We start from the raw sequence: 12,938 nt of genomic DNA, 5'->3' as shown, positions 1-12,938 counted from the left end.
ATTTTCTTTTTGCCTTTTCTGAATAGTCCATATGTATCTATGCCAGAATGAGTCAACTTTGAAAGAACTCGTTTGATAGAAATGGAGTGCCTCTTAATGTAAAAATATTTTGAATTAAGTAGCTGTGAATGATTGATGAGGAAAGTGACTTAGTCTTTTTTCTTTACTACACAGTGCATTTATTTGGTTTATTAAATACACTGACCACATGTTAAAGTGTGGAATCGTTCTCATGTGGCCTAATTTTAGAATATTATTTAATTTTATCACTAGAAGTATAACAACATTAAAATAATGTTTAATGGACCACAATCTCCCAACCCTCATACAACTGTTTTTTGGTTTTCGAATAATGCAGTCACACGAATAGTTTCAGTAAGAGTACACGTTATTTTATACTTTACTCAATATGTTATTGTATACACACCTCATGATTCCAGTAGACTTCATCCTAAGAAAATGGTTGTGCAAATCGTTTTACTGATTTACCGCCATGTATTAAGCCATGCATCTGCAAATGAAAAATTAAGTTGTTTCCATGTTATTTTTTGCTCTTTAATTGGTAATGATAATGCAGTCTGCCACTTATTAAGCACTTACTCTGTGCCAGGAACTATGCTAGGACCTTTAAGTATGTAGGATTTCACTTAAGGCTTATCCAGAAGCCCTAGAAGGTGGATTTTTCATAATGTCATTTTACGGACTGAAAACGGAGGTATGAGTCTGATGGGGGGGAGGGGGCAGACACAGGGAGGTGGTCCTGCCCCCAAGTGTTCTCAGTTGCTGTAACATAACGATGAAGGCTACCACGCCCCTACCTTTACTCCTTTATTATTCAATTTCTAGAGAAGAAAAAAGTCTTTCTAATTCTTTCTATACCCAGCCATTTTGCTTTCTGAGGGAGTTGCGATGGTGGATAATCTTTGTAGCAATGAGGAAGAGAACCAGTCTCTTTCACCTTAGTTAGCAGGGGATGTTGTTACTTTCAAGAGATGTTACTTGGGCAGGTAGGTACAAAAATCATGGCAGGCGAGGAGGTGCTCTAATGTGTATTTCTTTGATTGTAAGTGAGGACATATTTTTTTTGTATGTTTGGGAATTCATCTCTCCTCTTATATGTGAATTGTGGTTAATATTCTCTGCCCATTTATCTATCAGCGTCAAGGTTTCTTTTATGAATTTGAATGCTGTCTGTATGTTATACACGAAGACCCTCGTTTTTCATGGCTGACTCAAATATTCTCCTAAGTCTGTGGTTGACCTTGAAATGTTTTGCGGGCTACATTTAAAAAAATAGTTTCACATTGTAGATGATTTTGCGGGACTGCCAGATGACTTGGTGGTAATTTAATTATACAGTATTATTTATCAAAACTAATTGAAGCTGATCATTTGACATTAATTAGGGGTGAATTTCCTCAACTCTAACAAGTCAAGCTCAAGCTTGGGTAGAATAGGGAACACATTTCTGCCATCTTCTATCGTGGAATTCAGAGCTGCAAATAGAATCATGTAACTAAAGTCAGCTTATGTAGGCTTTCTGTTTTTCTTGAAAAATAGTAACTTACACATATTTTAACAGAAACCGGCATAAGCATCTCTATTTTTTTTTAATGTTTTTAGCTGTAATAACATTTTAAAGCAAAGAATAGAAGTGATATTTCATCCAGGCCAACATGAATAACCCTAAAAGGTAAATTATGTCGTTAACTCAGACTTAGTCTTTACTTTTCTCTTCCTGTACTTTCCCAAAAGGGAAAAGAAAAATTTTTTGTAATCTTACTAGGTAGTCTGCCAGACAGCCTCTGGGGACTGCACATGACTGTTGTCCCCTAATTATAAAGGTTTTCTGAGGTGGAAATACCGTGTACATTCGAGTTGTTTTTTCCTAATCTCAGGTGTAATCTCTGACTGTAGACCTTAAAGTCAGGCATTTTAGCGCGCGCGCGCGCACACACACACACACACACACACACACACACACACTGAATCCTTTAAAACTCATTCATGGAGGTAACACACGCATTAGGTAGAGAGAAGCGGCCTGATTAGAAGGTAGTCAGTCCCTCACTCCTTCCTCTTGTGTGTCGGAGAATATGTGTCTTTGGCCATCTTGAAAGTTTCTTTGCTGCAAATGTGCAGAGAACAAATCTAAGTAGGAAAAGAAGTCAGGAAAATAGAACATTTCCAGAGTAGGGCCTGCTCCTGGGAGGTGCGGGGCGGTCATGGCCCTGTGGACCTGATGGTTGCCGTTAATGTTTGCCCAACTAACTCTTCCTTTCCAGAAAAGTGGCTGGAAGTAGAAGCCTCTTGTTTCTCTTGGAGACTATCAACTTTTATCAAATCTCTACCACCGCCAGTGGGTTATGTAGAACCCATCTAAAGGGTTGAACTTTGCTTGCTGAGGCAAAGTTCAAAAAATACAAGTGAGCTGGAACAAGGTATATTTTACTTCCAATGGACGCTCCAAAATTGGCCACAGCGTAATAGACTCAGAAAACAGGCTATCCCTTAAACCGTGAAGTTCGTTTGACCCGCGTGGTATCCAGAATGCCAAGGAATCAGTCCTGGGATAGGTTTACTGCCAATGTTCGTGTTCTCTTTCTCTCTGTCTCTGTCTCCCTCATACTCGGATACTCTGTGCTATATAATCTATTTATCCCTTGGCCTTCCATCTTCCTTCTTCTTTTTTTTTTTTAATGTTTTATTTGAGAGAGAGATACAGAGTATGAGTGGGGGAGGATCAGAGAGAGAAGGAGACACAGAATCCGAAGCAGGCTCCAGGCTCTGAGCTGTGAGCACAGAGCCCGACGCGGGGCTCGAACTCACGAACGACGAGGTCAGACCCGAGCCGAAGACAGACGCTCAACTGACTGAGCCACCCAGGCACCCCACCATCTCCCTTCTTTTGACATCTTTACGGATACTTTTCTTCCCAAACTGCGCCAATGAGGTGACAGCATGCCCAGGGCTTGAAATGCCTCTTTGAAACTCTCAACATTCACGTATAAAAAGCAACTTACAAAGCTCTTTTTTTCAGAAGGAGAGTCAGAAACTGTACCCTCTGCTGGGTGATGCATCATCCTTTGCAAGAAAGCAAATTTGTCTTAAACACGTTTATGGTTTGCATTTTTAAAAATTTACCTGCTGTTGCTCCTACTCGGAGGGAGAGAGACTCCCCTTCTTGGAAAGCCCCAGACAGATCCTGCCGGAGGAAAAAGGGCGACAGCTCCCTAATTCTTCGTGTTTGAATTCCGCAGCCACTGTTTGTTCTGGCAAAATAGCCGTTGTGCTTTCCTGAGCACATTTTTAGCTTTGCGCGTTTACGGAAGGCCTCACCGGCAGTTCTTGGCAGCGTTCGAGGAAGACCGGAACCAAAGCTACTCGCTCATCTTCTCTGAGGTCAAGTAGAGAAGAGCAGTTTCTGTCACAGGTTTTCTTCAGAACAATAAAGCTCGAGAATCACTGGAAGAGAAAATGAATGCCGTATTGATTTAGTAGCAGCTTTTAACGTTTTTATTTATTTTTGAGACACAGAGAGACAGAGCATGAATGGGGGAGGGTCAGAGAGAGGGAGACACAGAATCTGAAACGGGCTCCGGGCTCTGAGCTGTCAGCACAGGGGCCCGACGCGGGGCTCGAACTCACGGACCGCGAGATCGTGACCTGAGCCAAAGTTGGCGCTCAACCGACTGAGCCACCCAGGCGCCCCTAGTAGCAGCTTTTAAATGATGCGGCGGGACCCTTGTTTAATTAATTCAGTCAGTCATTCAGCAAACATGTCTTGCATGCCTGTCGCATGCCCGCACTGGAAGAAACATCTTCCTGTCACGAACACTACTGCTAAACCAGAGGACTCAAACCGTGTCATCACGGCTGCCATGTTTTCAGCCTATGTAGAGCTCTGTGCTAAGGATTCTACATAACGTGATTTTATTTAATCTTCTGAGCACTCTGGCTAGTTATGCTATCATTACCCGCGTTAAAAAAAATTTTTTTTTAATCTTTATTTTTGAGGGAGAGAGAGAGACAGGCTGCGAGCAGGGGAGCAGGTGCATCACCGAGAGAGAGGGAGACACAGAATCGGAAGCAGGCTCCAGGCTCCGAGCTGTCAGCACAGAGCCCGACGTGGGGCTCAAACACACGTGCCGTGAGATCACGACCTGAGACGAAGTCGGACGCTCAACCGACTGAGCCACCCAGGGGCCCCGTTGCCCACAGTTTTTAAAGTTTATTTATTCTGAGAGAGCCAGAGCATGAGCAAGCTGGGGAGGGGCAGAGAGAGGGAGAGACACAGGGCCCGATCCCGCAACCGGGAGATCATGACCTGATGCCAAAATCAAGAGTTGGGCACTTAACCAACTGAGCCACCCAGGCGCCCCCTCATTACCCACATTTTAAGTATCAGGAAGCTGAGCCTTACACAGCTTATCACTCTCAAGCTGCTAACCGTGGGACTGGGGTTGGCCCCATTTGGCCTAACTCCAAGTTTGGGCCTAGAATCACTTCAGGCCCCTGACAAGTTCTCCTTCCAAAGAATATTAAGAATGGAGTAAAGATAAGAGGGCTGAAACCGAGGAATTCAGAGAAGTGTGGACTGAAGTCACTTTATGACCTTTACTGTCAGTTGGATCGCAGCCGCTAATTTATTTTTAGATCACGTTGCCCCCTGTGAGTTGCCGGGTTTATTCCCAAGGCCATCACTCCTGAATTTAAAATTGTATGAAATGCACTGTTTTAGGCGGCTCCTCCTCCTCCTCATGGGTCCCTACTGGTCTCTGATACCTTGCAGCTCCCCAGGACTTAGGAAAATCTGATACACCCCTTCCAAGGTGCCTTCCCCAGTCACTCAGGCCGCACCTGCTCTTTCCGGTCTTGGGATTTCCAAGCACTACCTACACATTTCACTGCACGCTGCTCCGGAACTACGTTCCTCTTCATGAGCAGGGCAGAGACTCATATGCTTCTCTTGAGTCCTCTCTGGTGCCTTGCTAATAAATGTTCCTAATAAATATTTGCTAAATGTAGGAACACCACTTACTGCTTTTAAGCAATCACAGAGGTGAAAAGAGCCGGGTAGTTTCATGATGTGTTAAGTTCTCTGAGCATAACAAGACCTTGGCAGGTGGAAACACTGTACCGAAAATCACTGTCAGTTTGTTAATCCCCCAAAGAGGCCAGCCTGAAAGAAATGAAGTCCGCGGTTCGTAAAGAGCAGATAAATGTTTTATATGGAAAATAAATTAGCAAATTCACTGTCAGATTCCTAATGGCAAGGAAGCATGGAAAGTCACAGTTTAACTTCCTTAACAAACCTGTCCCTGGCAGCCAGATGACAGAGTCTGTCAAAGAAACCATGTGTCACTTGGGAGACAGATTGCTCTCTGACAAACAGTGTTCATTCCCGGGCCTACCCCCTAAGACTGGAATAATAGTGACATCTCTCAAAAAAAAAAGCATTTGTCATTTGACTGTACAAAAGTTTCCCTTCAAAGTTGAGGGTATTTTGAAGCCATGTAGATTCCCATGTACGAAAAGGAGTGCTTGTCACAGGAGTCTTTTATGGGAAGTAAAATCTATTTGAAAATCTGCTTTGATTACATCATTTCATGAAATTTGGGGTTTTGCTCATGGTGAACACGTTATGAGTCAGATAAGGCAGACCCAACTCATTTCTCTGTCATAAAGACTTCCCAAATGTGGCCTTGGCTGCTCGGTGTATCACCATTTGATCAGTTAATGGGGAAGTAAGACTTGCCACACTAAAAATAGGCCAAAATATTCCCAGAGGCCGACAGAACAATGAAGAGCTGAGGAAATAGTATGCTTGTGGAACGAAATGCGGAGCGGGATAAAGGCGCTCGCTCACAACCCATCTGCTCAAGAGCAAGCATTTATTAGGCACCCACTGTTTGCCAGGTGCCGTGTTGGATGTTGGAGAAGCAATATAAAGTTGCCATGGCTGCTGTTCCCAAGGAGACTGTGGTGGGGGAGGTCACGAGCTGTCTAGTGAGGAGCCATGATGGACTCAGGTGTCCCCCAGTCCTTGAAGAGTTCTGTGAATTCACTTCTGGAAAATCAACTTGACGGGTTCCTCAATTCATGACATCTTCATGACATCTCACACTTTAAGAATCACATGCACACAGAGTATCGATCCTTTTATTCCTGAAGAAGCAGCTGCTGGTGTCCCTGAGCAGCTCTATTTACTTAAATATAGCCCTCCATTTTGTTTTTTCTGCTCACATGAAACACCAGGCTACCACAGCGCTTGGGTGAAACTTAGCGAGACAAAACGCGAACTTAAAAATGAAACCTATGGGGCGCCTTAAGCGTCTGACTTCGGCTCAGGTCAGATCTCATGTGAGTTCGAGCCCCTGCATCGGGCTCTGGGCTGACAGCTCGGAGCCCGGAGCCTGCTTCGGATTCTGTGTCTCCCTCTCTCTCTGCCCCTCCCCCACTCACACTCTGTGTGTGCTTCTCTCTCTCCAAAATAAATAAACATTAAAAAAAAAATTAAAAAAAAAAAAAAAGAAAGAAAGAAACCTAAAGGGGGCGCCCGGGTGGCTCAGTCGGTTGAACGTCCGACTTCAACTCAGGTCATGATCTCACGGTTTGTGGGTTTGAGCCCTGCATCGGGCTCTGTGCTGACAGCTCGGAGCCTGCTTGGGATCCTCTGTCCTCTCCCCGCCTCCCCCCGCCCCGCTCCTCCCCCACTCTCTCTCTCTCAAAAATAAATAAAACCAAAAACAAAAAAACCCTGAAATCTTACTAATACAAAAGAAAGCGTGGCATCTAAAAGGAACATGGGTATTCGAGGCAGGCAGATCTAGGCCCCAGTCCTTGCCTCAGCTGTGTGATGTATGTAATCATCAGCTTGGCACACAGTCATTGGTACTGACATTGTCAATGATTGTGGTCTCGGTAATGGAAGCCCTTAACTCGTAAGAGAAACCGCCCCTGACAGGAAGAGACTCGAACCGCTCTGATCGGCATACCCGTGAGCTCTCAGACACGAGGCAACACTAGAGTGATTGGCAGGGAAGGATTTAGCGAAGGGATTACAGGATCGCCTGCTACTGCTGCCTCTGAGCCTGGGGCCATCCTGAAGGTCAGCAGGGCTGGCATCTGGGAAGAAAACCTGGATGCCCATGGGAGAGAGTGAGAACAAACTGGAACCCACGGGACAAACTGGAACCTGCGTTTCCTCTCGTGAACCCCAACCTCGAGTCACTGCCGACCTTCGCCTGGGGGCTGTGTGCCCACCTTAGTCCCAGCCCCAGAGAAGCTGAAGCAGGAGACCCCGCGGGAGCTGCCGGGGCTGTGGGCCAGGTGCTGCCCCCCTCGGACGAGGCAGGGGCTGCGGTGGCTCCTGGTGTCCCACTCTGACCTTCAGGGGGGTGTGAGTGCCACTCGGCCTCTGCCTTCCGGACCCAGCGCGGGTTCCTCCCGGCCAGATCTCGCTTGGAACCATGCTGGGAAGGGAACTGGGGGGAACAGTTTCAGCTTCGCTCCGTTGACACAGAACAAACTAGCACAGAGGAGACCGGCCACTGCCACAGAACAGGCTCGTCCACGTGTGCCTGGTTTCCTGTCCCGCCTCCCTCCACACCTCCCCCTCCCCCGCCCCTTCACACCGTGTCACCTCTCTGTAGAGCACTTACTATGTTCCAGGTGCTATCTTAAGTCCCGGGGAAAAAAATTCCGAGACGTGGTGCCCACCCTCGTGACTCTTACAGTCTGTTGGGTGTGAGACATTAAATACCCACACACAGAGATGTAAAATTTCAGCTACGGTTAGAGCCATGACGGAGAGGGTACGTGGTCCCCTTGAGCGTGCACGAAAAGAGGATTTCACCTGATCTAATAAAAACACCTGAAACCTGATGAAATATCACTTCTCTAAAAACCTCCAGATTTCTCTGGAGGCACCGGTGACACTGTTGATTCGCACTGATTCTTAAGGTCAAGGCTGAGACCACTAGCATCACTGATACATGACCATCAGAGTGGGCCAGAGTGAGAAGAGCTGAAGATTAAATCGAAATCTGGAGACATTTTTTTTTTTTTTTGAGAGAGCGTGTGCGTGCGCGAGAAAGAGAGCGGGGGAGGAGCAGAGAGAGTGGGAGAGAGAGAATCCCAAGCGGGCTCCACGCTGTCCGTTCAGAACCCCATGTGGGGCTCGAACATACAAACCGTGAGATCATGGCCTGAGCCAGACAGGCTCCCCGTGGTCTGGGAAGATTTTTTTATTGCCATCTTATTAACTGACAGGTTACCTTTGCAGGGAACCCTGTCATGTACTGAGAGAAATGCTGAGTTACAGGCAAGGGGGAAGGGAATAGAAAGCTCCAGCAGCAACACTCACACCGCTTACCCAGTCCTACATCGGACATCCCGTTAATCGAATCATTTCTCAACTCCAAGACCTGGTACAATCCAGGCTTCTGTATAAATGTGTCACCTCAGCTGCTAACTGGACCATTCAAGTACACTCCAATGTTTTGTAAACGATGAACTACTTTTTCCAAGGCAGCATTCAAGTCACGCCATAAAGCTGCTACCTGAAGACAAGAACTTATTTTTCTGGTTCCTTCTCTGCGGCACCTGGCATAGACCCTGAGTGGGGTAGGTGTTCTGCAAGTGTCCTGGTCAGTTTGGGCTGCTGTGACATAATGCCGTAGACTGGGTGGCTTGTCAAGGACAGAAATTTCTCACAGTTCTGGAGGCTGGCAAGTCCAAGATCAAGGCGTTGGCAGATCAAGTGTCTGGTGAGAACATAGATGCTTCCTGGTTCTTAGACGGCTGCCCTCTCGCTGGGTCCTCACATGGCAGAAGGGATGAAGAATCCCTTGGGGGTCTCTTTTGTAAGGGCACTAATCCCACTCACAAGGCCTCCACCCTTAGGACCTAATCACCACGCAAGGGCCCCGCCTCCTAATACCATCACATTGGGGTTTAGATTCCATCATACGGATTTGGGGGGAACACAAACACTCAGGCTACAGCAGCAAGCATCAGCGGGATGAATGAATCTAAATAACAGGTTGGATGTCAAGATCTGCCTCCTATGGTAGGTTGCTATCCCGTAGCAAATGTGCCATCTTCTCCCACCAGCAGGAAGTGTATAAAAGGTTTCACCCTTGAGTTTGGGGTTTGCCCAAACCCGGGTCCTCCAGCGGGATCTACCGTGGCCCTGACTGCGAACCTGCCTTTGACCCTCAGGTCTGTAGGGACCTTTGGGTTCTCCAGACTTGGGTGGGGGAAGTTGTCCAGTGTTGACTCACCTCTCGGTCACCACCTCTGACTTGTATGCCTCCAACCCAATGTGTCTCTTTGGTTTGCCTTGACGGTTATTTTCCAGAGACCCCATCTTCTGTTTCTTGGGTTTTCGTTCTTTCTCCGATCTTACTGCCCCTCCCCACTCCCCACGTGACTACAGTTGTTCAGCCTTCAGCACCTGGGGGCCCGTGTGCCAGCGGAGGGCCAGAAGACAAGTTCATATGGGCAAGTTACATGACGACCGCAAGGCACCTACCAGCGCCGTGGGTGCTGCTGAAATGTGCCATCATAGACGTCCCGGGAGTGATTTTCTGGAGCTACATTGACCAGATGCAGAGTGAAGGACCTAGTCCTGTTTCTTAAAATTCTTTTGAAATTAGATGCTACCTTCCTTTTTAGTAATACTTTTGTTTTAAAAGAAAAGAACTTTTTTGTTTATGAAAAATAATCAAAATTACCATAAATAATTTGGAAAATGTAAGATGTACCAAAGAAGGCACAGTATCCATGAGATAGTTATTTAGATGGCACAAGATGGGAGGTGACTTAAGGTCTGCATGTCATATGAGCCATAGGGCGTACTTTCTTCCTAATCAAGAGGACTGCCTACTGTGTCTCCTTCAGACAGCCCCAGAGCTGGGCATGAGCCCAGCGGCCCCACTGCTGACAGACCGTCTTCCTAGAGCACAAATCTTGTCTTGTCACCTGCCCTGCTTAGGCCATTTTCCATGGACTCCTTCCCTGTGCTTTCCAGATAGTCTATCCCCTTTGTGTAACACACAAGCTCGTCTTTCTTTTCTTTTCTTTTCCTTTTCTTTCTTTTTTCTTTTCTTTTCCCTTTCTTTCCTCTCCTCTCCTCTCCTCTCCTCTCCTCTCCTCTCCCCTCCCCTCCCCTCCCCTCCCCTCCCCTCCCCTCCCCTCCCCTCCCCTCCCCCCCCTCCCCTCCCCTCCCCCCTCCCTCCCCTCCCCCCTCCCCTCCCCTCCCCTCCCCTCCCCTCCCCTCCCCTCTCCCATCCCCTCCCCTCCCCTCCCCTCTCCCCTCCCCTCTCCCCTCCCCTCTCCCCTCCCCTCCCCTCCCCTCCCCTCTCCCCTCTCCTCTCCTCTCCTCTCCCCTCCCCTCCCCTCCCCTCCCCTCCCCCCTTTCCTCTCCCCTCCCCTCCCCTCCCCTCCCCTCCCCTCCCCTCTCTCCTCTCCTCCCCTCCCCTCCCCCCTCTCCTCTCCTCTCCCCTTTCCTCTCCTCTCCTCTCCTCTCCTCTCCTCTCCTCTCCTCTCCTCTCTCCTCTCCTCTCCTCTCCTCTCTCCTTTCCTTTCCTTTCCTTTCCTTTCCTCTCCTCTCCTCTCCTCTCCTCTCCTCTCCTCTCCTCTCTCCTCTCCTCTTTCCTCTCCTCTCCTCTTTCCTCTCCTCTTTCCTCTCCTCTTTCCTCTCCTCTTTCCTCTCCTCTCCTCTCCTCTCCTCTCCTCTCCTCTCCTCTCCTCTCCTCTCCTCTCCTCTCCTCTCCTCTCCCCTTTCCTTTCCTTTCCTTTCCTTTCCTTTCCTTTCCTTTCCTTCCTTTTCTTCCCTTCCCTTCCCTTCCTTTCTTTTGTCTTTTTCTTTTCTTTTTTTTTTTTTTTTTGCAATCAGCTTTATTGGAGTGTAATTTACATACAATAAAACTCACTGATGTTATGTGTATAGTTCATCGGCTTTTGACAAAACGTGTTATCTGGGGAACCACCATCACCACTATTAGAACATAGAATGATTTGCTCACATCCCTTGGCTAGAACTCCCTTCCCTTGTCTCCAGTCCCTGGAAACTATTGATCTGTTTCGTGTCATTGTAGTTTTGCCTTTTAAAAAGAATTTCATATAAAAGAAATCATAGAGAATGTAGTCTTTTGAACCCAGCTTCTTTTCACTTGTAATGCTTTTTATATTCGTCCTTGATGTTGTGTGTATCAGATGTGTGCTCTGATTAAAGGTCGGCTCGTATCGCCTTGTGTGGGCATACTTCGATTAGGGTATTTATTTACGGTTGATGGACGACTGGGTTATTTCCGGTTTTTCACTCTTCTGAATAAACCTGTTAGGAACATTCTCTGCATGAGCCCGTGTCTCTCGTTTCTCACAGGTAAATCCCCAGGAGTGGAACTGTTGCACTGTGTGTGTGACTTTACAAGAATATTGCAAACCGTTTCCCTCAGCGGCTGGCCCATCTGCCATGACCTCTGCTAGGTCAGAGGCCTCCATATCCTCACCCACACCCGGACCATGGGACTGCCCATCTTTTTAGTGTTGGTTCTCGTGGCGGGTTACGCGAGGCTTTTTTAGCCCACCCTCCAGGCCTCCAGGGGGCCCCCCTCCTGCTCTGGTCACATAGATTCACACTCAGTTGTGTGAGTTGTGTGAGAGCCACTTCCTGCCATGCTGCTTCCTCAAGTGACCAGCTTCGTACGGGAGCCCCTGCCCTTCTCAAGGCTGAACGGGGGTCCTTGCTCTGGCACCCGCGGTATCTGGTGCACATCCGTCCTTACTGTGCTTGTTGGGTTTTTCCTGCCTTCTCCTCTTTTATAATTTTTTTTTAAGTTTATTTATTTATTTTGAGAGAGAGAGAGAGAGCGAGAGAGCAGAGCCCTCCGTGCGGAGTCCAGCACGGGGCTCAAACTCACGAACTGTGAGATCATGAGCTGAAATCAAGAGTTGATTGCTTAACCGACTGGGCCACCCGGGTGCCCCATTTTTTTTCAAACAAAAATTTATTTAAAATAATAATTTATTTAAATAATAAAATAAAAATTTATTGTATTTATTTTTAAATACAAATTTTGAAGTTTATTTATTTTGAGAGAGAGAGGGGGAGAGAGAGAGAGAGAGAGAGAGAGAGAGAGAGAGAGAGAGAGAGAGAGAAGGAAAGAGAAAGTGCTGAAGGGGCAGAGAGTGAGGGAGAGAGAGAGAATCCCGAGCAGGCTCTGTACTGTCAGTGTGGAGCCCGGCTGCCTTCTCCTCTTAACCCAAGCTTCAGTGGCAGGAATGAAGAGTGGGAAGAAGTTTCCCCATCTTTGCAGCCCAGGGTCTACCACAGGGTCAAGAATTATGTGTTGAGTGAAAGAATAAACAAATGGATCTTGAGACTTTTAATACATTTTCTAATTGACAGGACTTACTCCCCCATCCAAACATGCCCCCAGCCATTCTTCAAAGAATGCATTGCTGCACATCTTCTCTCCAGGGGCGCCTAGGAAGAAAGAAATTTCCAAGAAAGCTAGTGATGCATCCAGCCCCAGACTATGAGATGTGAGGCCGAGTGCGTCTCAGCAGGACTGGGGCTCTGACTTTGCCCACTCGGTGCCCATCAGAGCCCTTCGCTTATTCAGAAGTACTTATCAAGTACTAACCATGTGCAGGTACTTTGGTTAGGTTCTGAGGGTACCATGGCAGGGAAGGGGGAAACGTGTGGAACAGTCGGGCAAAGCTGAGAAGAATGGGTAGAACTGGACAGATGGAGAGACAAGGGAAAGAAAGACCTTTCTGGTTACAGAGTTCCTGCTCACAAAACTAAAAAGTGGACCTAAGCCACGCCTGTTCAGGTAGTTAGGCCCTGGGTAGAGCATGGCTAGAACATAGGGTCCCTTTTGAGAACTGCAGCACATGTAATCAGAGGGGTCCGTGAACGATTG

The 12,938-nt window shown here is 47.3% G+C and overlaps 1 long non-coding RNA gene across 1 annotated transcript; it reads right to left on the bottom strand.

The window, feature by feature from the left end:
* Positions 1 to 399: 399 nt before the first annotated feature.
* LOC131484083 (uncharacterized) lies at positions 400 to 9,520 on the bottom strand. Its single transcript, XR_009248007.1, has 3 exons — positions 9,288 to 9,520; positions 3,145 to 3,465; positions 400 to 511 (listed from the first exon to the last, which is right to left on the bottom strand). It is a non-coding gene; the product is annotated as an uncharacterized LOC131484083 (long non-coding RNA).
* Between the last annotated feature and the right edge of the window lie 3,418 nt (positions 9,521 to 12,938).

The sequence above is a fragment of the Neofelis nebulosa genome, chromosome 8, assembly GCF_028018385.1.
Source record: "Neofelis nebulosa isolate mNeoNeb1 chromosome 8, mNeoNeb1.pri, whole genome shotgun sequence".
NCBI lineage: Eukaryota > Metazoa > Chordata > Mammalia > Carnivora > Felidae > Neofelis > Neofelis nebulosa.
Note: the sequence above shows the minus strand (reverse complement) of the source record. Positions and strands in the feature narration are given on the sequence as shown.